At 35.0% G+C, this 27,583-nt stretch overlaps 1 long non-coding RNA gene across 1 annotated transcript in view; it reads left to right on the forward strand.

Annotated features, from left to right (window-relative positions):
- Window positions 1-27,583, forward strand: part of LOC148758296 (uncharacterized) — a 1,912,057-nt gene that overhangs the window by 319,189 nt on the left and 1,565,285 nt on the right. Inside the window, exon 3 of the long non-coding RNA XR_016021446.1 lies at window positions 950-993. This is a non-coding gene — a long non-coding RNA (uncharacterized LOC148758296). The remainder of the gene's footprint in view (window positions 1-949; window positions 994-27,583) is intronic.

The following is a 27,583-nucleotide window of genomic DNA, read 5'->3' on the forward strand; positions in this document are numbered from 1 at the left end:
TAATGGACCTGAGCAGCAGGATCCTTGGACCACATACTATAATTACTCCTTAGAGTGCTTGTAATTTCAATTCCACAGCTTAATGCTGGCGGTAATTCATTTGTTTTTCTTCTCTTATTGAAAGTGATTCACAGCAGCCTTCTGATTTTGGAAATCTATTGCATTTGCTCAATTCTAAGTTGGTAGTCCAAATTTAAAGTATGGTAGTGGTGAAAAAAAAAAAGGAAAAAACATGGTAGGGATTGAAAATAGTAATGGTAGAGAAATAAATATTTTCTACTAGCAGAAGATTCTTCTAAAAACATTTAAATCACTCAGGGACAAATTAGAATGTTCTCTCTTCTGTTCCATCTCAGGCTTCCAGTGTTCACAATGCTAAAGTATAAGGAAAATATGTTCTTCTCTTGATTGAAATTAAATAGTTGCAAATTACTTAATAATTTAAAATTCCAATTTAAACATGAGATACATGAAATACAACTTGATACTTGTGTGTGTGTGTATAATTGGCATCTCAAAATTAAAATATTTAAAGCTTTTCTTTAAACTAGTTAAAATTACTTTGGCTTAGCTTTAAAAATAATTAGGATTTTAAATGTGCAATAGTTTAATTGAAATAAACTCCGTGATTTTATAAAATGAGGAAACCAATACAAGTTAAATGATTAGTGCTAGAATTAGAAGTGGAAAATCTCAGGATTGTCACCCTGCATGATTGGTGCATTTTTTCACTTGGTAATAGGCCAGTAGTGTTCAAAAATGTAAAAGTATTTTGACTATTCAAATAGTGACAATAGTCTTATTTAAATGTGTGCTCGAGTTAAAACAAAGTAAAACAAAAGAAAAAACAGAAACAAGAAAACTTTAAATTTGAAAATGAAAGCTAAATAGCATATGATGTAATGCTCATTGTTTCTAATTTTCATGGTTTACTTTTTTTCTTCAACAGGGAAATCATCTTTTGGGATCTTATCTTATGAAGAACTTCTAATGGTAAGGACATTTAATCAATGAAGATTTTATAAAAAATGATCATAACGTGTTTACTGCATAACATTATCTGTGTTTTCAAATAGAATATCCAATATAAAAGGGCTGAGAAAAAGTAGATTGCTTTAATTATTATTGTGGCTCATGCATCTCTGAAATTAATAACCGTGTCCTATTTATCTAAAAAACATGTGGTTTTCTCATCATGTTGTCTTCCTTTGAATTTTTATATGTTCAGCATTAACCTTGGGTTTATTTTGCCACCTGTATATATTGAAGTAAATGTCAGATTTACATTCATAAATCAATGTGGAAAGGATTAGAGTTACAGTATTTTCCTTAAGAACTAAGGACCCCCTTGTAATTTGTTTGGTCATGACACGTCAAAGTGTTGGGGGTGTTTTATAGCATTTGTTAATAATCTGCATTTCTCTCATGAGAAATATACCTCTCTCATGAGGTATATTTGCTAGCCTGGCAGCTTGCCTCTACTATTCTAACCTTGAAGTGTAATAAAACAAACAACATTTTGTCAAATAATTATATGGGCAGGAAACTGCTAAATAACCCAAAAGTATAATTACATGTGTGTGTCAATATACAATCTCGCTGTGTGTGTGTGTGTGCATGTATTTATATATACACACACATTATGTAGTATGTATGTATATATGACTACAAACTGTACATTACTGCTCTATCGTAGAAAATTTTTGCTACTGAAGGCTTGGACTAGGAGACTAAAAGAGAGACTGTGTTTGCTGAGTACTTATCTTGCAAAAATGGATAAAATTGTATGGGCCTTATTTATATCCTACTAAGTAAGATAAATTGGGAATGGACTTGAGTAAATGCATAGTAACTGTAGTAGAGAATGGGTAAATATTTGTCTACCAAAATTTGAAATTCAGACAAAAATCAGAAAGTGCCATACTGATTGCTATGTTTTTTTTTACCCATTAGAATTGAGAGAGACAAAAATACTGATTTATTCATTTAAAGATATATTTATTGATCCCTTTCTTTGTGAAGGCTCTCATCTAGGTGGTGGGCAGTCAACGTGAACAAAGCTGTTGCAAATAGAGCTCATAGTCTAGTATGCATGCGAATAAATGTATGAGACGTTTTCAAATACTTTGCTGTGACGGAAATAAAATTGTCTGATGGGTTAGAGTGGTTAGCGAGAGAGTGATGATGGCTGTGTTGGTTAGTGTGGTCAGAAAAATGTCTCAGAGTAGACACCATACATGCAGCAACATGAACGCTGAGCTGGAGCCAGCGATGCAAAAACACAGTAGAACCTCCCAGGTAGAGGGAATGGCAAATGCAAAGACCTCAGGATGGGAAAGAGCCAGGGGATTTTGTTGGAAAGCTCTATAGATTTAGCTCTCCATCTTAGAAGTAAAGTGGATTACCGACTTTCTGGAGTCAGAGGCCTGACGGGCAGCTCTAGTCAAATGCCACTGCACCCCCTTCGTTACCACTTACTAAATGGACAGTGAGCGCCATGTTCATGGCAGAGAAGACACGGCATATACCAGCGAATGATGCAGAAATCAGCAAGTGGAAGGACAGAAAACTTGGAAGTGCCAAATGAACATGTAAACTAAGAAGCGAGGGAAGTTTGATGTCGTTGAAGGAACTGTAAGCATTTCAGTTTGAACAATTTAAGGGATAGCAAAGGGGTTAGAGTGGCCTAAAGAGTAGGCACAAAGGCAAGAATAATTGTGGAAGAGGGGAGGTCTGTCACAGAGCCAGGCATGTAGAGGCTTCAGGATTTATTGGTTTTTAAACACATTTTAAAAACCAATAATGAAAATGTCTGAAAGTTATAGATTCTGAAGCCAGCACTCCTAACATTGAAAATCAGTACAGCCACTTAGCAGCCTAACGTTAAGCAAACTACTGTCGTTGTTTGAGCCTCACTTCCTGGACTGTGAAATGGTACTAATATTTGAATATACCTCATCTGGGCTTTAGAGTCCTCAAAGTTAGTTGGAATGCAATGGGGAAACACTGAAGAATTTTAATGGGATCATTATAGCTGTTCTGTTAAGAACACAAGGAGGAGTAAGAGCAAAGGTCCAGGTAAGGAAACTAATTAGGAGACAATTGAAAAATAATCCTATGTGGAGCAGGATGACGGCAGGGGGAAAGGTGAAAAGTGGTCAGAATTAACTTGTGAATCGGATGAGAGATAGGAGATAAAGTGAGGAATCATGAGTGACTCCAAGTTTCCTGGTCTGAATAACCAGGATAGAGTTAAGGGAGTAGAGTGGTGTGTAACTACAATGATGAATCCTGGAATCTAAATCAGATAAGTATAAAATGGTGAAAGAATGAAAAGTAGAAGGATCAATAAATTGTATGGGGAGAAAGAATTTAAGGTAAGGTAATGAAGTTAAGGTAATGGAGGGAGAAAGCTAGAAGGAGAGTAGGAAGTGATCAGAAAGTAAATGTTTGAACTTGTGAATATGGAAATGTTACTGGTATGGGTATATCCACAGACATTTGGCTGAGATAGGGTGAAAGACAGGGTGATTAGAGGAGAAGATTTCAAAGGACTATGAAATTAGAATGGTGGAAGAATCATCTCCTGTAAATTGATATCACTAAGATGTAAGGCTGGAGAGGTCTTTGAGAGGGCCTGAAACAGAAACTAAAATCTTTAATAAATGAGGGGGGATAAGATGAAGGACAGGAACTGACTGTACAAAGAGGAGGGGCATGGCAGTATTCGATGACGTGGTTCAAAGCTTGAGCATTTCAGAGAGATGGGTGAAGGAAAATTCCATAACTGGAGATGAAGCATAAAGAGGACACTTAACACCAGGCCCAGGGATTATGAGGAAAGAGAAAGAAAATACACACAATGATCCACTGGGACAGCATCCTCCTCAGAGGAAATCCAGGGTTACTTTGAGCAAGATGAGAAAGGGGACGTCCAGAGTCGTGTTTGAGCATACTGGGGAATTTGAAGATGCTACAGCAGGAATTCCACAGAGCACAATGGGCAAGTTTTAGAAACTGTGAAAAGCTAGAAGAGGGGGACTAAACAGGAGATGTGTTAGAGAACCTAAAGAGGTGAAGATGTAGGAAATGAGAGGTGAAGTCAAGTTTTTTATGATAATCTGAAATAGACAAGAACAAAGGTGATAGGAGTGAAGGTCTCATGGGAAGTAGAAGTGGTGAGAACCTGTGGGTATCTGGGGGACCTTCTAAACTACTTCTGATGGCAGTGGGTTTTGGGCAAGTTTAGTGTTGTCTTTACCCATCTTTCTCTTTACCTCTGTTGCTGAAGCTTTTGACACCTAATGAGGGATGGCCTTAATCTGAGTGAGAAAAGTTAGAAGCTTATAGTGAATTTCTAGTTCATATAATATTTATTTTTAAAGTGAAATAAAAATATTATCACTTATCTCCTGGCCCATGCCAATTCTGATCACTTAAAAAGTACTTTGGAAGAGATGGTGGGCCCTATCCTAGCATTTTGCATAGTTTCACGTTGACTAGGAATCTTGTTAGGTCAGTCTTAAATTATTTTTCCATCTTTTCTTTAAACAATCGGTGGTTATGCTCAGAAGCTATCCCTTTTGTATTTAATTTCCCCATTGACTTGATTAAACACAACAGTTTTTCACTCAGAGATTTCACTCACCAGGGGGTTTTTCACAACTCTCCTCCTTATCCTTTTTTCTTCCTTGGTTGTCTGGCAATAAAATCATAATCCTATCTTTTACAACATCACAGGCTGATAACAGCATGAACACACTCAGAGGATTCTTGCTCTCATTAAGCTTTTAATTTCTTTATTGACTAATTAAATTTGAGAGTCTTTTTCAATAACAAGAAAGAAACATGTTCATATGTTGGATTAATAGCGTTGTATTAGCCAGACTACAGATATTTTGGGTGAAAGAATAAGCTTTTCTCTTATCCTAAAATCACAAATGTGAAGTTTTTCACTTCTGAATTTCTCGCTTTTAAAGATGATGGACAGTATACCATATGAACTACCATAAGAATTGTATTGCTTTCTTGACACAGCCTAAGAAGCCGGTGTCTCTCAGGTGAAGCTTTCTAAATCATATTTCAGCTGATTTGCTTACTGGGACTTACATGAAAGAGTGCCTAAGCTTTTAAAATGTAATGAGGACATTTATATTAATTCAATGAACAAATATTTATTGAGCATCTCCAATGTGCTGTCCACTCTTCCAAGCAATGAGAAGCATTGCTGTTTGACGAAGGAAATGTGCCTGCACTCACAGACCTTATATTGTAGTAGTATAAATAAGCAATAAACAGATAAACTGATTTAAATAACACATTTTTAAATAGTTACATGGACCATGAAAGAAATTAAGCCAAATTATATGATGGAGTGATTGGTGGGATGGAGGGTGGGAAACGACAAGAGAAGGTGGTCAAAGAATATGTCTCTGCACAGCTTGTAATTAAGCCAAAATAATTATTAATTTATTACATTTAGTCTTTCTCTAATTTTCATAAACTTTGATTAAACCTGCATATTGAGTTGAAGGCGTGTGTAGGCATTTGGAATTAAAGCTAATGGGTATAAATACAGGTTTATTTCAATTAACAAATCATTTCCTTAATTTTTCACAAAAGGGCCCAGATCGAATAGGTTTACTTATTATTTGGGGTACTTGAAATAGAGCCTCGTCATAGAGGAGAAAAATGAAGTAGATAAAAATGCACAAAACCTGAGATTTGCTCCGTGGTAGGTGAGATTTTACAGCCGTAATGTCCAACATGGTGGACACTGGTTACGTGTGGCTACTGAACACTTGAAGTAAGGTTGTATTTCTCACACAGGGATGTGCTGTTGGTGTTAAGATAATCTATTTCGATAGATTCAAATATGTTTTATTGATTACATGTTGTAATGATAGTATCATATTAGGTTAAATTATATATATATATATATGTAATTCATATACCTAATATATATATATTCATATAACTAATATATATATATATATATAATTAACATATATCTATCTCTATCTCTATATATTAGGGGTGTGTGTGTGTGTGTGTGTGTGTGTGTGTGTGTGTATGTATGTATCAGATCCTCAAATAGCATTTTGTTCAACATTATTTTATTATAACATTGATGAGAGAAAAAAAAAATTGGTTCCTGGCTGGGACCACTCTGTGGAGTTTGCACATTCTCTCCAAGTCTACGTGGGTTTTTTTCCTGGGGACTCCAGTTTCCTCCCACATGCCAGACATACACATGCTAGGTGGATTGGCATGTTTAAATTGTCCCTTTCTGAGTGAGTGTGGGCGTGTGAGTGCGTGCACCCTGCAATGGAAGGGCTCCATGTCCAGGGTAGGTTACCACATTGTGCCCTGTGTTGCTGGGTGAGGCTCTGGCCACTGGTGACCTTTAACTGGAATAAGTGGGTTGGAAAATCATCTTACTTATATTACTTAACATGTATTTCTTAAATGTATGTGTAGCTCACATATATTTCAATGTTTAATATTAGAAGTGTTTGGGGTCTTTATTTAGAAATGTATTAATGTTTTTGTGATCAGAAATATGCTGTAGAAACAACTCTAGTTCGTCAATTAGCTTTATGGTAAAATTGGTTTCATTATGCATCGTTTTGCTTAAAGATGAAGTTTTCAAGAGCCTATCAAAGATGCTGAGTGAGGACTTACTGTATTTTAAAATTAATTTCACCAATTTCTTATTACCTTTTGAAATATGCCTGTTAGAAAATTTAAAATTCTATATTCAGCTGATTTTTTTTTTATGGTTTACATTGTATTTCTGTTGGTTAGTACTGTTTTATAGAATTGGCAGTGTCCAGTTAAGCACACACGTATTGCACAAAATTTACAACCTAGTTATTTAGATGAGTTAACTGCTCATGAATGATGACATGTTTTCAAATTTAGATGGCAAAATCTTAATAGAAAATTTTCAACACAAAATAATACTGAGATTATAACTAATATCTATTAATGTTTGGGAATGCAATGCTAACAAAAATAATCTTTGAAATCTAGTAATTTTTGCATTCTGTTAAGGAAAAGAACATTCTGATTCGTCAAGAGACTTGGAGTGTCATCTAAAATATGTAGAACTAAGCTGAACAGATGATTTTTCATTCCTTACCATCATGTAGAACCTTCGCTAAAACTTACCTGTCTTTTTCAGGGACCACCTTTGGGCAAAAATAAGTTTTAACTTTCATAAATTAAATTATTCTGACCAGAAATCTCAGTGATATTTTAAATCTCATCCATAGTCCTTTGCACACAGACCTTGGTCTAACTAATTCAACCAGCCATACAAACTGTCAGAAATATATTCTCTGGTGCAGCAATTCTGATGAGAAAGAGGTTATCATCTGTTGTTGTTTTCCTTTATTTGTTTGTTTGTTTATTTTAAAGAGCCATTCCCCATGCTTGTGAGGCATATTTTAAAGGCAGAAATACTTAGAAGTAAAACATTAAATGTGTGACAGAGATACCAGTTCACAATTACCACTGTAATCCAAGTAGAAGAGACAAATCCCATTTTAATTAAAGTCTTTAAGCACATATCATTTCTACAGAGGTTTTGGGTTGTTAGAGCACCATAATACCATCTCTGGTAAAAATTATTTAGGACTTCCAATGATAGGGTTCTTCCAGGCTAAATAGAGTCCTCTTCACAATAAGTAACTGGTTATTTGAGGATAGGCTCTTGTGATGGAGATCTCTCTTGAAGGATTATCTGTTTTTTCACTCTATACTTAATGAATATCTGTCAATGCTGATAAAACTTATTTATACTTTTTGCGTAGTGATTCCTATTACTACATAGTAATTACTCTTCAGTACTCAGTGGCTTAGAACAGCAGTGTTTTTGTGGGTTTTTTTAATTGATTCTGTGGCTTAAGAATATATGAAAGTCACAGCATAAATAGATTTTCTTTGTTTAGTGATGCCTGTGGCCTCAGCTGTAGAGACTGAACACTTGAGAGTGAGTGACCAGTATTACCTGGAAGTGTCTTCATTCACGGGTATTAACTGTCAGCTTCTACCTTAACTTGGACTCTTGAACGATGGATCTCCATGTGGTGTCTTCATGTATCTTCGGCTTCCTCACAGCATGGCTTCCTCAGAATGGTTACATGATAATTTAGAATTCCACAAGTGAGTGTTCCAGTGAGTAAGACAGAAGCTGCGTTGGTTTTTATAACCTAGCCTCAGAAATCATACAGGCTCCCATTCTGTTGACTAGAAGCAAACCTCAAACCTACCCGGATCCAAGGGAAGGAGGGAACATAGATTCTACCTCTTAATGGATGGAATGTCAGAGAACTTGCAGACATATTTCAAACAATTAGACATTGGGGGACAAATCTGTTTCCAGAATGAGTCCTGAAAGAAAAGTATACAAAAGTAAAGGTAGATACTAATGGAATTTAGTTTTCTGGTAGTTTGATATAATTATATGATTTTTTTTTATTTTTATTAGTGGGTATTGGTGATGGTAGGGGAAAAATGCTTTGATCCATTAGGAAATTAATAAGTATCCAATTTTCTTGAAACCTGAAAAGAGAATTTAGAATTTAAGCTTTTGGCATTAAACCTTTTTTCACTTTCACTGTGACAGCTTTTATTTTCCTCAAACTTTGTATTTTTACTAAGTCTGAAAATAAATGCATTAGTATTAGTTTTTTGGACTAAATAACCTAGATATAATGCTTTTAAATAAAATTAACCCCTACTGAACAAGACTATGATCTTAGGAAATAATTTCTTTTATTCTTGAAGCTTTTGACACTGATTTAGGATTATTTACTTGCTTATTTTTAAAATAGTCACTCTCCTAAATGATGACTGATGTGTGCTTATCTGTTGCTTTAATGTACATGTAAGATACATCTCAAGGTCCGTGCTTCAGAATATTCTAGTGAGAACAAGGATATGGACCCTACTTTTATGGAATTTATATTATTAGTGGAAAGAGACATATAATAAATAAATACATAAATAACAAAAACATCAGGAAATGATAAGTTTTATGGTGAAAGCAAAACACGGTGAAAATCAGGTAAGAATAAAATAAGGTGATGTCATATGACTGGAAAGGAGGTGTGATTTTGTCTTAGATTAGAGCATCCCAGAGGATCTTGGTGGGATTACAATATTTAAATAGAAACCTAAATGACAAGAAAGCAGTAGTTTTGTGAAAAGTCTAGGGGTTAATGGTAGTGATGATGATTAATTTAATGTATTAACTGCACTAAGGGATGCCCACCTAGCTGGTAAAACATTATTTCTGGGTGTGCCTGTGAGGATGTTTCTGGAGGAGATTACATTTGATTCAGTAGATTTAAGAAGTCCTCTCTCACTGATATGAGTAGGCTTCATCCAAACCTTTCAGGGCCTTCATAGAACAAAAAGGCAAAGGAGAGGCATATTCTCTCTCTCTCTTTCTGAGCTGGGGTATCCGTCCTTTCCTGCCCTCGGACATCACATCTCTTGTGTCTTTGGACTTGGGCTGAATTATACCACGGGCTTTCCCGGTTCTCCATTTTACAGAGGGTAGATTATGGGACTTGCAGCCTTCCAGAACCACATGAAGCCAATTCTTATAGCAAATCTCCTCTTATGTATCTCTATATATCTCCCCACTGGTTCTCTGTCTCTGGGGAACACTGACAAATGCAGTGACCGTTTCAAGTAGAGTAGTCTTATCAATCATCACCTCTTTTCGTCGTCTAGTGTCCAACCTCATGGAACTTGGTGTTACTGAAACATGAAATTATTTCACCTTGCCATACCTTTGCACTCTTTCCCTTTGCTTATCACATACTTCTCCTTTTCAGCAAGAAAAACAAACAAACAAAACAAAAAATAAAAATATGAAAACAACTTGCTCAAGATCCAACTCGATTATCAATTTGCCTTTTCTCAGCTTCCAAAATAGCCACTTTCCCTTCTATCTTTTCAGTGTTTTCCCACTTATGTTATATCATTAATATTTGTTTTATTGTTTCCTACTTATTTTTCTCACTAAATGGTGAACTTGACTGGAGAAAATTCTGTTTTTTTGTTGTTTTGGGGGGTGGCGGGTCAGATACATGTGTTTGTGTCTACCTCAGTGTTTGGCACATAATAAACTAAAAATAAAAAATAAAATGTTTCTTTAATGTAGTTTTGAACCTAGAAAACATTTTTTTTTAATGTTGAGAGACTTCTGTTTGATAGTAAATATTTTTAAAAGACTTCAGTTCATTCATTTGTATGTGACCATGTATTTGTGTGTCTCTAACAATCCACAGTAGGTAGTATTATGGAAATACACCTAATAATTCCCGTGGAACAATTCTAAAACTTGAAAGAGGGCTTAATAAATTGAATTTTTCAGTCAGTGATGAAAAAACAACCCCTGGATGAAAGGATTGATACTTGTTCTATGGGATTTGCAGCTTTTCTAACACATTCTACCAACTAATCACCTCCTGTTAAGTGTAAATGTGTTTTCGCTGCCCTGTTATCCTGTCCTTTAGAAAGAACTATTCTGTCCATTCTTTGGTAATTATAGGTTAGCTTGTCTATTAAGAACTGTGAAATAAAAATAACAGTGGTGATAAAACCGTATGTGTTCATTCTCATGCAAGAAAAAACCAGGGGAGAAAACATACTGTTTCTACCTTGTTTTCATGAAATTCTTGCATCCTAGGGTTTCTACTGGCTTTTCATCTGCTTTTTTTTCGTTCGTTTGTTTGTTTGTTTTGCCTTACTTGGTCTCTCTTTCTATTTAACTATAGTTCTTAACTAATGTTCAAATTTATTTTTTTTGGATTATTTTTTCTCTAGATACTTGCTACTTAACAATGCATTATTATTTTGGTTTCCAGATTATAGAAGAGGTGTGTTGATAGTAATATCCGATAGTCTACACTTTAGAGTTTCTAAAGAAATTTCCACATACCTATATAGGGTTTGAATAAAATTTTTACTCCTGTGAATGTACTGCCTGCAAAATTATGTTTTTAAAATATCTGTCTGGATTTTAATTTTCTGTTTTAGCCACCTCACTGATGTGCTAAGGTTAGTTTCCTGACCACTCTGCGATTATGTGGTGCTCAATCCTTCATCCTTGTGATTACTTTTTACTTGCTCTCACTCCATTCTTCTTACAAAATGCTGTTTATCAATCTTAAAATTTGAAATTGTACCTCTATGAAACATTCCTTTAGTACTCATCAACATTTCCATTCTTCCCAATATACAATTAGGGGTGCTTACTGAAGAAAGTTTTTATTATATCCCATTGTATGCTGTAGGAATCTTAAATATTTATAAGTAATACTGGAAATTCCTCAAAAGAAGTAACCATCATAACTTAAAATGGTTAATACCTAACATGCAATACTGTCTATAATAGGTCATACCATAGAGATTTGTAGTAAACTGATTTTCAGGAGAAAATAGTTTTATTCGATAAAACCAAAATACAAACTAAGAAGATGATTTTTCACACGTTCTAAGAAAATATAAATGTTCTTATGTGAAAATCCAGGAAAGTCCCCACGTTCCAGTAGTCCCATTAAAGTCTGCCTGAAGTCAATAGGTTTTACACAAAGGTAAAGTTTGAATAAATTAATCTTGGTTTAGGAACTGTATTCAAAGAATGGATTCAGTGCAGAACCTGAAGACTGAAGAGCAGCTCTTTGAGAGGTTGTTAATAACACAATGAAGATGGTGCATAATTCTTGTTGAGTTGATGACCTTCTTAATTAGGTGTTGACACATGCATTCAGTTGAAATTAGTAATTTATTGAATTACTGATCAGCCTAGAAATTCTTACTTCAGCTAATTAGGTAGATCTAAATTTAGCATACTCCCTATAATAGGACTTATGTTGAATGTCACAGTTTTTCTTCGAAAACCAAGAAGGGAAAATAAATGGTATTATTCCCTTTATTAGTCAACATTTTTTTATCAGTCAACATATAATAATTGAGTGCATCTTAGGTGCAAGATTCTGGTGAATGCGAATCTTACAGTATTTAAATAAAAACAAAATCCTTGTAACTTTCAGCAGGGGTAAATGCTTAATGTAATGAATAGAAAATAACTTGATACCTAGGTTTTTTTTTGACTCAGAGTAGGATCTGCATTTATGTAGGGGGAAAGTGTTCTTTCAGTTAAATGGTGTGGCTTATATGAGGCCACATCACTAAAGCAACTGAAACAACTATGAGAAAAAGTATTGCTATGCAATCAGAGAACCAAGAAAATGGAGGATGGGGGTGGATAGATAGTGCCATATGTCAAATTCTTAGCCATGCAGTTAGGAAGAAAAAGTCGTAAGTGATAATGACAGAGATAGAAGTTTATTAGAAAGCTCTAGAAAAAAAATGTACATAGAAATGACATCTCAACACAGATTGACATAAATGATGATGATAAATAACCCAGCATAACAAAACAGCATGAAGTAGGTGATATGTAGAGAAGTTTTGGCCCTGATAGGTCCAAAAACAATCCTTTGAAAGACCTGCCTAAGGATTTCCAATACTTAAGGTATTGGAAAGTTACGTTAGAGATCCACAGTTTACCATGATTTTATACATAATTATGTTTAAGTAAGTAATGTGATAAATAAAATCATCTGTTGTAGAATGCCATCATTCCTTGTCAGTTGTGTTGCTATTGTGATAAAAATTATTCCTAAATAATCTATCCAGTAAATAAATAAGAGAGGTTTCTGGACAGGATGACCCTCCCTTCTCTCTATTACTATTACAGTTCAGGCTAGAGGTATCCCCACCAGCATTTTGCTTTGGTAAGGCTTATTTTTGTCCCTGTGCACTGTATTTACATACTTAAATCTATGGAAATATATATATATATATATATATATATATATATATATATATATATATATATATATATATATATATATATGCTGGTGTTCAAGTATTTAAACAAGGAGATTATTAGACTTGGGTGACTCCAATACCTTGGTAACCTCTGTAAGCAAACCAAACTAGAGTCAATGCATTGGAATCAAAGTAAAGGAAACCTAAGAACAGCCAATCACAAATAACAAACTAAGCTTGACTAAATCAGGCAACTGTTTAAGCTATAACTAATCAAATAATTTCTTTACTTCAGCGTCTTCTCTATAAAAAACCTTGCTGCTAGCTGCTGTTGATGGAATTCTTCCGACACTCTTGGTTTGGGGCTGCTTGATTCAAATTGATTTGTGCTCAAGTAAACTCTTGAAAGTTTTATTGTGTCTCAGTTTCACCTTTTAGCACGGGGGAACATAGCTGATTTTTTTCTACAATTTTTTTTTCTTGAAATCAAATCCAATCAGAGGGTTAAAAACAAGCAATCATTAATATATGCTAAATAAGCCCATGTATTATTAAATGTCAATTTTTACAGTTTTAGTTTCTATGGAAAAATCTAAAGTGAGAGGTCATTGCTGTGTGTCAGTTAAGATTATTTTGGTTGCCGGATTTAGAAAATGCAATCCAAATTATTTTAAGGAAATGGCAAAATCCCTTGTAATTGAGACTTCCAACAATATGTATAAACTTATCTGTTGCTTGATTCAGAGGTTCACACAACGTCCCTTGATCCAGTTGCTCTCTTCAAGTCTTAGTTCTCTTTCATATTAGCTTCATTCTCAGACAGACTTCCTCCTTGTGTTTGCAAGGTGGCTGCCAACAGTCCAAGTACTGCATGGAACGAAAACAAACTCTATGAGACAATTCAGCAAAAGCTGCAGAATGTTCACTTGGTTCTCATGAGGTCATGTACGCATCCTTGAACCAATCACCGAGGCAGAGAAATGAGAGGTTTTAGTTGGCCATGTTTGAGTCACGTACCAGTCTTGTATCTATGGATGAAATCGGTTTCATGTGAACCACCATATTCAGAACAGAAGATGAATATTTCCGAAAAGGAGAATCAATAGCCAAAAACATATGTTACCCACTGTATGATAGATCTAGAATAACCTGAGTAGCTTTTTAAAGGAGCTTGGGATAGTTTGGCTTTGAAGAATGGATAGACACGACCCTCTTTATTAAATAGGAAAATGGAAATTCAAGGATTCAGACTTTTCATTGGCATGGCACATACAGAGTTACATAATGTCGGTGAAGAGATTACTTTAAAAAAAGTCATCTAAATGCATACAAACTAATGAAACTTAATTACTTTTACTAAATAATAAGTAATCATAGTAAATAATTATAAACTAATTTATTGCACAACAACTATTTCTGAGTCCCAGGTAAATAGAGACAGATGCTGATTATTTTTCTTTTTAATTATATTTTATATGTAGATTCTGTTTTCTTTGAATGGTTTGGGAAAAGTGAAATTTTAAACAACAGATTACTGTTGTGCCCTAAAGTTCTCTTGTGGATTTTCTTTGGTTTCCTGAACTTCAAGTGTGCAAAAAATAATCAGGTGAACAGAATGTGAATAGACAGAGAGTCTGACATCTTGAAAATGTAAATTATACTATAGATATTATATCCTGAGTTTTATTTGCTACAGAGCTTGTTGCAAAGTTTTGGTGCTTAATCCTTAATCGAGTTGATTGAATTATGTGTATTGACTTAAGGCAAAGTTGAAACTATTACTTGCCATGTGATTTAGCAAGGAAATGTGTTCTGGGGTCAAGGAGAAGAGAGCATGGAAGGGAAGTGAAGGCAGAGGAATAGAGGAAGTAGAATAGTCTAGAACATGCTATGAAGTATTCCCATATGCCAGATAAGAGAAATGCAAATATTTACTTATCTGTAGAATGTTTGAAGTGTATTTCTGTTAGAATGGAAATACTTTGCAGTGTGAGCTTTCTGCATTATAAAGAGCGCAATTGGTTTTCCATTCATGCTTCATCATTATCTTTTATCATCAAAGATGCTGCTATTTTGGTAGCAGGTCATGAAATGTGATGACAACATATGATCTTCACAGACTGTGAGTGGAATGCAGTGGATGGTATATACACTCCACACCTGTGTTTCTCTCAGACACAATTACTTATACTCAGGATAACTTTACATCAGCTGTGTTAATGATGTTATATCAAGTGATAACATGATCACAGCTTTTGACACTGATTTTCCTAGGTATGGCATAAGTTTTCTTATAAACTTATTACCTCTTCTTTTCTTCCATTAGCTTCATTTTATTTTGACTGTGAGGTTAATTTTCATTAAGGCTGAGTGAAATACCGAAGGGAAAATATAGACTCTGACAACTTCAACAAGAAAGGGAAAAGAAAAGTGTCAGATTTCACAACAAATATAAAGGCAATGTTGACTCTGATTAAAATTAAAAGCAAAGAAATTGTTGCTTGGAGACTCAATCGTGTGGAAATACTGGCGTTTATCTATTGTTCTTTAAAGGGAGGTTGAATGACTCTCTACTTGCTTTTCCTCTGAGCCTATTTAGCATATTAGGCAACTGGACAATATATAATTAGAATTATCAGTTTATTTTCTGAAAATTAGTTTAACTGCTGGAAAACATTGAAAGGTAGAAAATAAGATGAATGAAACTGAAAGGGTCGACTAATTTATGATCTACCATAAATTTAGGAATATATTGCTTGAACTTTAAAAAATGTAATTCATGAAATTATGTCTTCTTTATGACTAAGTCTTATTTAAATAGTTGATTTCTAGACAACTTCAGTCTGCATGCATGTATGGATATGTGTACATATATGTTTTAGTCTTTCTTTTTAATTCAAGTAATTTTGTGTTTATGTGAGGTAACATGGGCTGGCCCAGAGTAGCTTTTACCCCATAAGAACTGTTTCCTAACAATTTACTCATTTAGTGTTGAGGACAGGATTTTAAAGCCAAGAAAATTACATGATGTCAGACCCTGTACACCCGCTCTCAAGAACTGGTAAGCAAATGGATAGGTCCTTGACCCTGGAATTTAGAAGCTTAAATCAAATTTGTTCAATTTTAATACATGTTCAATGCTTCTGGTATTTATATGTTTAAGGTCTTTTATGTACATATTTTGAAATAAACAAAAGAATGGGTGAGGCATAGAAGTTTCAATGAACTTAAGAATCTGCAGTGACCAAATGTTTAATATACTTAGAATTTTCAGTTTTCTTCTCTCTGAAAATAGACTTGATAAAGTTGGAGGATTACTTAAAGTTCATATCTAAGTACTATCATCAGAATTGTTCAGAGCTTTCAATATATAAATCCAGTAAGTTAGACACCATGTTGAACTCATCAGATTAGCCTATATCCACCTTTTTAAAAGGGTGGAATTCTTTCTGTATTTTTACAACTGAAAATTTGGAAAAGTTGAACGTGTAATGATTAAAGAAAATAATGTTGAAGCATCCATAATCCTGCTCTTTAGAGAAAATATTTTGTATATTTCAATTTATTATAACCTTTGCCTAAATATCACATTTTATTTACATTGAGTTCATATCATCAGTGTTTTTTGTATTTTGCTCTAAAATTTTATTATAGATCATTGCCTATATCATAGAATATCCTCAAGATCATTTTAATGAATACATGGACTTTTAGTCTTTGAATATGCTGTGAATCTATTTGAAATTTTCAAAGAATTTGGATATGTTATTTTTCTATTTAAAAAAATGAAATTATAAATATGTGTGTACATTAATCTTTACAAATCAGATCACTATATATTTCAGCTGTGAGGTTAATGAATAACACACACACACACACACACACACACACACACACACACACAAATAATCTGCATGATACCGTAATTCATTATCCAGACCCATAGACTATACAAGACCAAGAGTGAACTGTTATGTCAATTATGGACTTTCAGTGTTGGTTCATCAGTGGTAAAAAATGTACCATTATGATGGGAAATGTTGATAATGGAGGAAGCTGTGTGTGTAGAGTGACGGGGTATATGGGAAATCCCTGTACTTTCCCCTTTACTTGGCTGTGAATCTACAATTTCTCTAAAAAAATAATCTCAAATTAAAAAGGAAAAAAAGCTAACTGGCTAGGTAAGAATTGTATTATGTTTTAATTTGCATTTTACTTCTGTTAGTAAATCAGAAAATAACTTTTTAAAAGTATATTATTCATTCTGAATTTTGTTTTTTAATTGCATATTTACATAACCTGTCCTATTTTTGTTGCTTTTTAGTTCCCATATTCAGTTCTAAGATATACTAGGACTTGCAAATTTTATGAAGACTACAAGCATTCTATAAATAAAAGATAATTACCATATTTTGCTGTGTATAATGCATACCCACGTTTTTGGCCCAAACTTTCAGGGAAAAAAACGTTCATTTTAATTTTTTAATTCAAATTTTTATTTGTTTACATTTAGGTACTTATTTTTTATTTTTTTTTTTTTGGTATTATAAAGGAATTTTAGCATTTGTTTTTTAACATTATGGTACAAGAAATTTTATCTAACAAATAATTACAAAACACAAGAACAGATACAAGGTACAAGAAATTTTATGCACTGGTAACACATTTACAATATTTATGCATCACAGAAGGCCAAGAACTCTTTGTCATTGCCAAGTTCGTCAGTAAGTTGAACAAAACCGATTATTATATTCCAGGGCATTATTTTGCATATGGATATCATGATTGATTTCTAGAGTTACACTTTTAACTCATAAGCATATATAAAATAATTAAAAACATTTGTATAGATACAGAATTAATGCTACTCATGTATAATGTGCACCTTTATTTTTCCCTTACAAATTTGGGCAAAAAAGTGCGCATTACACACGGCAAAATATGGTAAGTAGCATTTATATCCAATTCATGAGCTAGTAGGCGCCTTTCTTGCTAACATCGTTTGCAAAACTTGACTTTGTCCATTCTATATAACATGCGATTGTAGTGGCATGGTTGAGGACAAGTCATTGTTAATTATTGAGGAGATAGTCTGAAGTAAGCATCTTCTATTAAGCTTTGTTGCCACACGTTTTCAAGAATTTCAGATTTGCTGTTATATTTTGATAATGTGTCAAATACAGCTTCAACATGAAATTGAGATAACACAAAAACTTTTTTAGGGTGCAAATAATTTTAACACTTCAAAGAATTCATATAATTATATTTATAGGCATGCTCAAAATGCTGTGGATTTGTCCAAATTATTATGGCTTTGTTCCAAAACAAAAAAAGAACATGAGGTACTCTAAAGAGACTATATTAGTCTGCTGGGGCTACCATAACAAAATACCACAGACTCGGTGGCTTAAACAACAGAAATTGATTCTCTGGAGAATAGAAGCCAGAGATCAAGATGCCGGCCGAGTTGGTTTCTGGTGACACCTCTGTACTTGGCTTTCAGAGGGCAAGCTTTTGACTGTGTGTTCACATGGCCTTTTGTGTGTGCTTGTGTGGAGAGAGAGAGAGAGAGGAGGAAGGGGGCAAGGGAAGGGGGAGGGGGAGGGCACGAGCTCTCTTCTTATAAAGACACTAGATCTTTGGGATTAAGTCCCACCCTTATGACCTCAAATAGCCTTAATTACTTCCTTAAGGGCCCCAGTTCCAAATACAGGCTAGAGCTTCAACATAGGAATTTTTGGGAGACACGGTTCAGTCCATAACATTTTTACAGGTTTTGCTAAACTAGTTCATAATACTAATCTATGAGGAAAAGATGATACAGACACTGGACTTGAAATAAGTAAAATTTTTAAAGTACCAACTAGGAATTGATATAAAAACAAATATAGTAGTATAATAAACCTCACTTTCCTTCCAACTCATAGTTCACTTCAACAAGTGGGAGTTTTGCAGAACCCCAAATCAATGATAGTGTGCTGCTGTGGCATCTTTTCTTGCTGCCCAAGAGCAATGCAATGCCCTGTACCAATGTAGGCAAAAATTTGCACTGTATTTTGAAGTTTATAATGTGCATAAGCCTGTATCAGAATTTTTGAAGAATAACTTCAATTCTCATTGTGTCAAAGTAAATGCAGCAAATGCCAGTTTATTTTTTTCTGTTCCTTACTTCTTACATATCCATAGGTTAGACCAAAAGTATTTGCAATGTAGTCCTCAGAAGCCATCTGCCACTCTCATTCTCAGATTCTCTTGGGTCAGCTCAGTTCTGCTATAAGAAAATGTAGCCCTCTAAGACCATTCTAACAGATGGTTATTTTGATGGTTTTCCAGATTCTTCTGTGTCTTAAAGTGAATGTATTGGTGACTATCTGAGGAAGTGCCTACTGAGAAACTGATTTTTTTTTTTTTTAACTTAAAAAATTTCCATCCATCTGAAGCATCTATTCATGCAAATGACTTTATGGGAAAATTGTGACATTCCCTACGGCAGTCCCATCACATTATCTGTAGTATAACCACACTACAAGCCGAAGCAGATCTCGTGGCCTAATAGAAATTCTGATTTAGGAAAGATTGTTTAACATATCTCTGATTTTTTTCCATGGGATATTCTTTCCTTCATCCATGACTATATTAGAATGGCAATCTTGAAAATGAATAGCCCCTTCCTCCATATAGGTGATAGTATTTTTTAGGCTGGAGGTGCACGTTGTCTATACTGCCTGGGGTCACAGTGGAACACTTTGTCTGTGTGCTTTTGTGGGTTTTGGTGTTTATTTAAAATCTTTGAATTATTTTTGTTGCTTGTCTGAATCATGTTAAATGTAATGTATGCCAGAGACTGCAGTTAAATTCTAGATATAAGCATTTTCTTTAAGTATTTTAAAAGGTAATTTTAAGGTATCATTTTATTCCTTTCAGAATTAATGGGAACTTGTCACACGTAATGCTATGAAGTTGAGATATGTAGTGTTATGAGCAAATATAATTAGGAAAAGGACAGTGGTCAGTGAGGTCAGGGCAAAGGTTTTTCCCTGGTATCTATACTATGAGGAGTAAATAATTAAGCAAGGGTATGGTAAGCAGAGCCCAGAGTTGGTAACAGATGGTAGGACAATATTAATTCTTTTCAGCGTTTTTTTAGATAACAGGGAAAGGCAATGTGAAAATTTGAGCAAAATGTTACTTCATCTGATTAACATATTTAAGTAAATGCTTTGGTTGCTCGAGGATGAACAAATAGTATCAAGAATGGATGTAGGGAGATAATTTAGAAAGCTACTGTCTTCATCCAGTAAGAGAATAGAAATTAGTCTAGATAGTTAAAGATGGAGCTAGAGAGAAATCAGTGACTTTAAGAAATATTTAGGAGACAAGGCTGATAAGACACGCTGACTGATAAGGTAAGGTAAGGGAAGTGAAGAGGGAGGGGGAGGGGGAGGGGGAGGGGAGGGGGAGGGGGGAGGGGGAGGAGGAGGAGGAGGAGAAGGAGGAGGAGAAGCCTATATTAAGAATGATTCCATTCTGAGTGCAATCACTCATCACTTTTGTACATAGAGATCATATGGTGAATTTTGAATGTGTGGAATTTGAGATGCCCTGAAGACAACTAAGTGTTGGATGTCAAATAAGAATTTGAATGGGACTAGAGCACAGGTGAGAGGGAAATATTCTACGCTCTAAAGTAGATGTTAGACTAGCTAAAAAAGATTAATACTATTGAGTGTTAAAAAAATAAAATAAAAAGTGTTGAAAAAGTACTTCAGTTTACACAGAAGAGAGATTATACTTGTTTTTCACAGTTCCAATGTATATTTGGATCAGTAAGTAAAAACTACAGATAAGTTAATTTTAGATTAGCATATAAAAAGGTCTTTTAGACCTTAGATCTTAATGGCTATTGGAGTAAGAAATTGGCTTTGGAGTTGGCATTTCCTCATTGACATATGTGATAGATCAAAGGCCAGACAACCAGGACGTTTTATTAGACTTTTAACGTTCTTTTTCAGACCTGATATTATTTCTATTATAAAATTGAAAGAAATAAAATATTTCCACTTTATTTGTAACTTGTTACAATGAATATGGATTATCTAATTAATTTTAAAAATAATGAAGATGACTAAAAGAAAATCACAATAAGAGGCAAACATTAGGAAAAGCAATGACAAAAGTCAATAATTTTTAAAATGAGAATATGTCATCCATAGTTACAAAGTTAATATTACCATGCTTTAGAAACATCCTTACTTAAAACAGAGCTTTGATGTTTCCACGAATCCCAAGGTTAGTGATCACATTTAGACAAATGAAAATATCATTCCATGTTGCACTTAAACATTATGGGGCATTGTGCAGTATCATTTAACTAGTTTTCGGTTTATTTCCATCATAGTAATTGTCCTGCCAGAAAGGTATGGTAAAGGAAGAGCAATGGGAATAAGTCTGTAGACCAAGTTTTAAAAGGTGCTGTAGGAATCACATAACCCAACAAATTTGGTACGTGGCACTTCCCCTATGAATTTCATGACTAGAGGAATGCTGAATCATTTACTGCATTCAACAGTGGGCTGCTTTCAAAGTGCTGCCTGAGGAATCATTGCACATCTGTGAGCAGAAAAGTAAATACGTGAAAGCGGTAGTTTTATTATTATTATTGCTATTTTTATTTAGTATTTTTTAAAATTTTATCTGCCTTTGTGTAACCATTTTAATGTATAAAGAATGCTAGAGAAGCAAGATGCAGAGGTTCTATTTAACTTCATAATTCATCAGCTATACTGAATATGTTATTCCTGCAGAATAATACATTATATTGTAAGCAGTAGAAAGATTGTATTTTTAATTATTGGATTTCTCTCTGAAACACCTTAAAACTTGATTTTGTCAATTCATACATTTAACAAACAGCTTCTATTCAAACCTTGGCTATTTTCAAAGAGGAAGAAGAAGCAAAACCCATGAGAAATGGTGGGTCATGTGATCGAGTTTATTATAACATGCTCCATATCTGTTTTTTTTTTGGTTGTTTTTTTTGTGTGTGTGGAATACAACATTTGCTGAGAGTACTAATTTCAAACATTCTTCTAGGGCAGTACTGTTTAATTGAATTATAAGAGGAAATACACGTGTGCATCAGATATGTAATTTTTAAATTTTCATAGCCATATTATCTAGGTGCATTTATATTAATGTTTTATTTTAACAAATGCATATTTTATCATTTCCACAATTAATCAATATCAAGATTGAGATTATTTTACATTGTTTCATGCTAAAACAGCAATATCTGCTTTGTATTTTAAACTTACAGCACATTTCAGTTCAGACCACTGACACCTGTCAAGGGCTCAATAGGCACAAATTACTAGTGGCTGCCATATTAGATGCAGAGTTCTAGGTACTCAAACATGACATATTCATCATTTCTGATTACCCCATAGATATGTGGAAGTTGAGAGATAAGAGTAAGGGTCTGAGATTTGAAATCTAGTAACATATCAAAACCCAAAAGAGAGGTAGGTTGCTATAGTGCTAAGAACATATAACCCAGACTCATTACTTATATATGAAGTCAATAAAAATGACAGTGATCATGAATAAAACAGTAGTTAGTAATAACTGACAAAGCTCTCATCCTGCAGGTAGGTAAGAAGTTTGAAATAAGAGTTATATTTGATAGTGAATGAAGTAAACAGAGATCTTCATCACCCATGGAGAGTAGAGAGGGGGGTCAAAATGACATATGAATCCAAGGAAAATTAGTTAGAAATAAAGTCTCAAAAGTTCACCAAAAAAATATCTTCAGTAGTTAGTGAGGATTGTACTGTCATTTAATTATCTTCAATTCCCAGGAGAAACTAGATAAAATTGGTCTACCTTTTGATACCTTATTAAAAACTCATTTAGATGAGTTAAATGAGTCAGTTATAATAGTGCCTGGGGATTCTAGAAAGAAAAAAACAATGTTGACTTTCTCTATTTTTGAGTTTTATACACTACATAAATCACCTAGTTTTTTTTTTTTTTTAAAGAAAATTCTACGTATCACAATAAGACTGCCAAGATAATACAAGTTTTTATCAATATATCCTATTTATCTCTCTTCAGAAATACGATTTATTATTTCATAATATAGATGGAGAGTACAGTCTTATTTATAGCAAGTGAAATATGTGTATCTATTATTTTCTGCCCTACTAAATCACCTCTAAAAGCCAGACATTCTGAAGAACAATTAGGTATAAAAAGTCATTGTTTAAAATTTCACCAAGAGTGAGAATACTGAATTTCTCTGCAGGGCTAAATAAAACCTCAACATAAGTACCAAATATTTACCAGAGCCCTGAAATAGTCATGTTTCCTATTAAGAATCTTATATATAGAAAAGTAGCACAGAATTATATAGCATTCTTTTGACAGTGTAGCTTCTTAAATCTTTTGAATTTGTTTTAATGTTATATCCATAGATATCAGAAATTTGTTCAGCTCTTTTCTGGAAACTATAATAGTTGTGTGAGGCTTGTTCTTGTACGCATGGCCTCTCTGGGAACAAACAAATCTATATGGCATCTTCTTCAGAAGGTAATGTCTATATGTAGCATTATGTAAAAATAATTCTCTGTAGTTTAGTGAAATTGTTATTTCATGATAGTGTAAATATTCAGAATTATAGTATGAAATATTAAAGGGATTTTCTATCTCCTTTTTATTTTTTGTTTATAGTATAGTAGATATCCTATTTTCCCTATAAAAACTGGATAATAATATTTAGTAATCTTGTTAAAGCTTGTCTCCTGTTAACATACAGCACCTAGATTACTAGAACCCTTCTTCTCTAGTCACTTCCCTCCATTTCTTTGTCCATTTTCAAGGCCAGATTCTAGGCCATTGTATGAGTATGCATCTTGCTATCGTTCACTACTGTTCTGTTTTCAAAATCTTAACCTCTGTAAGAGACTATTAGCATGAGAACTGCTACTTTAAGGTCAAGGTAGGGTTAACAGCCCTGAGCTTAAAATAACCTAATGGCCTAATTGTTAATTCCAGGATGTGGGCAGTAACAGCACAGAGACCAGAAGTCTGGCACCTTATCTCCTGCTCTCTGAAGCTCTGTAGACTTTGTAGCTTATCTTGAACTCTTTGAAGCTGTGAGACTTATAATTCATCTTGTACTCCCTAAGACTTTGGAAAATTACTGAGTGCCTTAGAAACGCTATAAAAACCCTTAGCTTTAAGGGCTAGGGGTCCTTGTTAAAACCTGCTGCGTTGGGCAGAGACACGGACCCCAGCTAGCTGGAAATAAACCTCGCTGTGTGATTTGCATTATCGTGTGTGTCCTCTGTCTGTCTGAGGGGTGGATGATTCCAGGATTTAACACCTCTTAATCGGAAACCCTCTATCCTTCCAACCTTCATGTTCCCTTATTGGCGGGTTACTGAACCTACATGCTGCCTACCCTTCTTCCTAAACCCACCTCCCACATCTCCACCTGCTTCGTCCATCCACCACCACCTCCACCATCCCCAACCATCAGTGACCCTTAGAACTGTAAACTGCCTTATTGGGTCAGTCTGCAGCTGACCTTGCTCTCCTGTTTACCTAGCCTGGATACATTCATCACTCATTCCAACTGTGCCCTCATTGGACTTTCTGCTCTTTCTCTTCCCCTTAGCCTTCCACCAGAGAAAACCTGCCGTTGAGAACAGGGTCAGTCCAAGCATTTGACTTGTCCCGTCCTCATCTCAGCTGCTTAGGACCTCTAGAGAAACTTTACGTAGACATGCCGATCACGTCCTTTAAGGTTATGGGTATAGAATCTTCTGTCTTAACAGCATACTTACGAATGCCTCGTAGTCCTTTCCTTTTCTGCTGGTTGGCTCTAGTTCCTGTTGTTGTTGTGCCTGTTCCATTGTTACCAAGCTCCTAACCCTTACCCTCAAGAGATGTTTTAGACTGTTTCTTGACTGAGACAACTAAAGACAACAGTGATAAAATTCCTTTGCTGCCTCTTCTCACCCTTTAACATGTTGCGTACAGCGGGGTTTAAATCCCTCGTGAAGATTCTCGTGATCCGTACGCAACGTGTTAACACAGATTCTTCACATTTCAGCAAGACTGTTATTTATCTCCCTTTCATTCCTCCAATTACATAGAATGAAATGTCTTAAGTCCTTCTCAGGTTTCGTTCTTCAACAATGTGTTTTATCTCTGCCCTTCCCACATAGTCCAGGATCTTAACTCATCCAATTTCTCCTCACTTTTGGGATCTGGTAACACTCCTTTCACACACACCCTTTCCTAAAACAAAGTAAAAACAAAGTCTTAAGTAATCCTTAATGCAATCCTGCATTTCCCTCAAGTTAAATTCTCATCTCTACCCTGTTTACATTCATAATGACTGATTTCCCCTTCTCCCACTTATCACTTTGCACACAATAATGACTTTTTTCACCCAGTTGCTCAAATACTCTTTAGGATATTGACTATTATACTCCCTGTGTGTCTGACCCAGTGGGTTTTCCCTAGTTCTTATTTGTTTGGACATTTCTGAATCATGCACCTGGGACCACAGGGACATTTTTCAAACTCTGTCCTTCCTTCCATAAGTTGAACTCTCATTTCTCCTACATGACTACTCATAAATTTGTTCATTGAGCAGAGTGATTAATCCTTTTCATTTGGCCTGTCCCTTCATTCTTGGTCTGTTCTCCCTGGTTCAACCCTTGGCAATTTACTTCTGCTATTTGATATTCTGTCCTTATGTAGTTTCTTGAACTACTTTGGCTTCAATCATAATTTAAATGCTAAAATTTTGCAAATCTATAGCTTATCTAATAATGTCTTCAGCTTTACAGATGATGAAGATGATTATGCCTTTCAGTCAACGTCTATGAAGTACACACCTGCGATTGAAAATGTTGGATTTATTGCTCATTACAGTGATTAAATGTACATGCAATGTGGGGCACCTTAGTAAGAGGATTTTAGAAAACACAGAATTTGGGCGCATGTTAGGTGTTTTTGATGGGGATTCAAGGCAATGGGGTTTGGCTGTGGACTGGAAACTAAGAGGGAGCCAGCATAAATCTGTGATTGAATGTCTTTTTACATACTATCCAAAAGGAAGGAATTATAAACTGCAGCTAAAACTCTAATGGGTAAAGAGCAGCCCCTCCTGTCAGCCCCGAGAAGGGTGTGTTTGGTGGCTTGGCTTTGTACAATGACCTTGGTTTTTCTGTACTGAGATGATTGTGAAGTGGTCTTGTCTTGTATTTTGTCTCACATCATCACGGTCCCAAGGTGACCTTATTGGGTCCTGGTGTTTCTGTGAGATTGTTCATGTCCATTATTGTGAGTGCCAGGCCACCTCCTTCCAACACCGAGACCTCGCTGATAGAGTCAGCCCCTTCCTGGATGGAAGAGGCTGATTTTCTTCTCAACAACAATGATAGTGAGGTCAGTAACAATGCATTTGGTGCTTATGTTGGTCTGATTTTAAATGATTGATGTATATTAAATATTGTAATCCTCAGAACACTGTGAGGAAGGGACGATGATTTTTCTCCATATCACAGGTGAAGAAATTAAGACACTGGAAGGGAAAGTAACTTAAGAAAGTGACAAAGCTCGTCATTTGGAGAGACCGGGCATATCAGCTGATTCTTACACACCATTGCATAGCTTCCCAATTGCACTTGTCTCAGGGACTTGGACACTGATTTTGAGGTAATTTCCTTGTGATTGATCCTTATAGGCACAACTCAACAGGGCCTTGTCTTCTGCCCTTGCTGTATCCCTCATGCCTCCTGCCCCAAGGCCTTACTTCTGCCGTTGGGGCCCACTCAATATTCCTGCACAAGCAACCTGGAAAGGCAGGAGAGTTAAAGCTTTGGGAGCAAATATGCAAAGTTTTTGAGAGCTGGTGAACAGGCTCCCTTTCTTGCTCCATATAAGCCATCCTGAAATACAGTAGTCAAACGGCCTCTTCAACTCTACTGAATCAAGCAATCAAGTGTGCTTGACTTAATATTGAGTGTTTGCTCTCCCCACATTCATGACTCACTTGCATTTCCCCTCTCTTCTTTTTCCCTGGAATTATACTCCCTAATACGCTAGTAGTATACAAGCATTTACACCAAGTTTTGCTTTTTGGAGAACCTAAGCAATCTGGACACAGGGTAAAAACTCCACCTGGATTGTCCATAGCCTCCATCTCGCTTGTCTGTTAGAGCACAGAGATTGATCACCTTGGCTTTAGAAGAAGGTAAACCTTAGTTGGAGTCTTAGTTGGAGTTGGAATATTTGCTCTTAGTTGGAGTTGGAATATTTGCACTAATAATTCTTAATTGGAGTTGGAATATTTGCACTAATAAACAACGTGACATTGGCAAGTTATTTATTCTCTCTTACTCTGTCTTAAAAACTGGGGATAACACTACTTACTTTAATAGCACTACCTCTCTATCAAGGGTTATGACAAATACCATGTTTGCTGTGACCAGTATATACTGTCAGACACATCTTAACATGTAAGTGTTGTTTTTATTATCATTATTAATTTACCTCAAAACTTGCTCCTCCTTTGTTCTGGTGTTTGTTACTGTTAACATTATCTAATCTACCACCCAAACTAAACAAATGTTAAGGAAATCATTGAATCTTCCTTCTGCTTCAACTTTCTCCCCCTAAGTTTTCACCATACAATTGCTCAATCAATCAG

The sequence above is a fragment of the Rhinolophus sinicus genome, chromosome 5 (assembly GCF_057876585.1).
Source record: "Rhinolophus sinicus isolate RSI-liver-muscle chromosome 5, RSI-T2T, whole genome shotgun sequence".
NCBI classification, from domain to species: Eukaryota; Metazoa; Chordata; class Mammalia; order Chiroptera; family Rhinolophidae; genus Rhinolophus; species Rhinolophus sinicus.